The sequence below is a fragment of the Gymnoscopelus braueri genome (assembly GCF_963280865.1).
Source record: "Gymnoscopelus braueri genome assembly, chromosome: 23".
Taxonomy (NCBI): domain Eukaryota; kingdom Metazoa; phylum Chordata; class Actinopteri; order Myctophiformes; family Myctophidae; genus Gymnoscopelus; species Gymnoscopelus braueri.
This window is the reverse complement of record NC_137625.1, coordinates 38,392,455-38,395,133: the sequence shown is the minus strand read 5'-3', so window position 1 is coordinate 38,395,133 and position 2,679 is coordinate 38,392,455.

The window sequence follows — 2,679 nt, the reverse complement described above, 5'->3', positions numbered from 1 at the left end:
AGTGGCGTACTGCATACCGAATCCTTTACTGACAGGATTACCGTATCATGCATTATTGCTGGTTGATAAATGACTGTGGTTACTGCAGAGATTACATGTTACTCTGGTCAATGCAGTGTTACTGTGGTTTCTGCAGTGTTTCTGTGGTTACTGCAGTCTTACTGTGGTTACTGCAGTGTTACTGTGGTTACTGCAGTGTTACTGTGGTTACTGCAGTGTTACTATGGTTACTGCAGTGTTACTGTGGTTACTTCAGAGTACTGTGGTACTGCAGAGTACTGTGGTACTGCAGTGTTACTGTGGTTACTGCAGTGTTACTGTGGTTACTCTGGTGTTACTGTGGTTACTGCAGAGTACTGTGGTTACTGCAGAGTACTGTGGTACTGCAGTGTTATTGTGGTTACTGCAGTGTTACTGTGGTTACAGCAGTGTTACTGCGGAGTACTGGTTACTGCAGTGTTACTTTGATTACTGCAGTGTTACTTTGATTACAGTGTTACTATGGTTACTGCAGTGTTACTCTGATTACTGCTGTGTTACTATGTGTACTGTTACTTTGATCACTGCAGTGTTACTCTGATTACTGCTGTGTTACTATGTTTACTGCTGTTACTTTGATTACTGCAGTGTTACTTTGATTACTAGAGTGTTACTCCTGTTACTGCAGTGTTACTTTGATTACTAGAGTGTTACTCTTGTTACTGTAGTTTTTGTTTACTTCTAAATTGCACGTATCCCCCCAGCTGATATGCAGCTATAAGTTTAGACCTAGAAAGCATTTCATTGGCATGACTAAGCTACACTACGTACCACTTTGACAGCGTTCCTAAAATCTACATCCCTTCACTTATACATATTTTCATGAATTGCATGCTAAAGAAGAGTTTTATTCAACAAAGAGGCGACCCCAAGAGCTGAGCTTATCACTCCGCTACGATCCAGACTGTGCGCAAATTACACGGAAGCCACCCTTCTGTAGACTTGACACAGTTCAACGATAGGAAATTCTACATTTAATTCTCACCCGATGTGGCATACAGTACCCTAAACGTGCATACATCTTCCATTAAACATTGCTCTGGTGAAACATTGTAAAGAAAATACACTCGTGGGGAATCTTTGGGAGCCTGTATCCTTTTCCAACAACACTGACGTGACAAACTGTACATGCAGCATGTGATGAGGAAAAGGAATTTGACGTGCAAAACCGTCCGGCACACAATACACAACATAAACAAATATGGCAATGTCGAGCATAATGATTCTTTTAGTTATACAGTGCTTCGCCCACTTTAGCTCTAAAGTGCAATTTTACAGCTGCGGGTCCAAACTACGCCTGTATCTGGACTGGGACTCGTTTAGATTTTGGACGGAGATCTTTTGCCGGTTCAAATTGACCCCGTTAGGCTCCATTATAGTTCCATTTGTACAGCTACAGACTTGCAAGGGTCTAGAAGAGCAGGGGTTCTCAACCATTTCTGGATCGGGCCCACTTGGAAATCTTTGAGCGTTAGTACCCCACCCAACTTAACCCATTAAATCCGGGAACGTATCTCTGTCATTTTAGATTTATTTGGCTATTCAAAAAAATATTTTGAAAAATCGTGAAAATTCGTGAAAATCTTTAAATATATGTTATTTCTAAAGCAAACATTTGTAAAATATTTTGTTCCAGGGACCCCCAGAAGCGAAGATTTGAGTTACAAATGTTCGCTTTAAAAAAATATATATATACAAAGATATGCAAGCTCATATGGGCGGCACTCGGTGCCGCCCTATGAGCTTGTATATCTACCATTTTTTAATAGCCAAAGAAATCTAAAATGACAGGGTGTGTCCCAGTGTTCGGAGTTTGAGAACTGTTGATATAAGGCATGGCCTGGCAGCATGGCACACACTTTTTCCCTTTTGATGCGAACACCTATATGCAGTAATGCAGCACCAAGGGTTGTGGCACTTGTCCACTTAACCTGACTGGTTCGTTGGCGAGCTCGGGGGTGTTCCATTTGCATCACCCAAATATTTAACTTAAATAGCAGTACTGTTTTTTGAAGGAAGCTGGATTCAAATAGAGCGAGAAGTCAAGAACAACAAGATCTACCCTTCTCATTGCTTTCCATATCTTGGACTCCATTTAGACCTAGACCTGGCATTACAATGTAATCTGTGTCTGCACAGCTCTGAATAATGAACGATCCCATCTTGCCCCTAGTTTACGTTCATACCTGGCTAAGTTAGACTGAGATCCAATCATAGTGTGAGATCGGATCGCATTCAGATGTTCAAAGTCTGCTGCATGTATGCATGTATGCCCTGCGTTAACATGGTCCCTATCCCATAACACTCTGGATGTCGCAGTGTGCTGCTGTGTTAACAAAGATACAATATGCATCATCACATAGGATGAAAGGAGAAAAGGGTAATGTGATGGCATTCTGTTAAACATGTGCTTTACCCCTGCACATGATCACCCACACACACACACACACACACACACACACACACACACACACACACACACACACACACACACACACACACACACACACACACACACACACACATTATGGCAGGCAAACACAAGAGAAAGTCTGCATGCTCATTTATCTGAATCAGCCACATGAAGATTGAAACAATAAAGATTGGATTTATTTTATCAAAAATATATCACAAATGGAG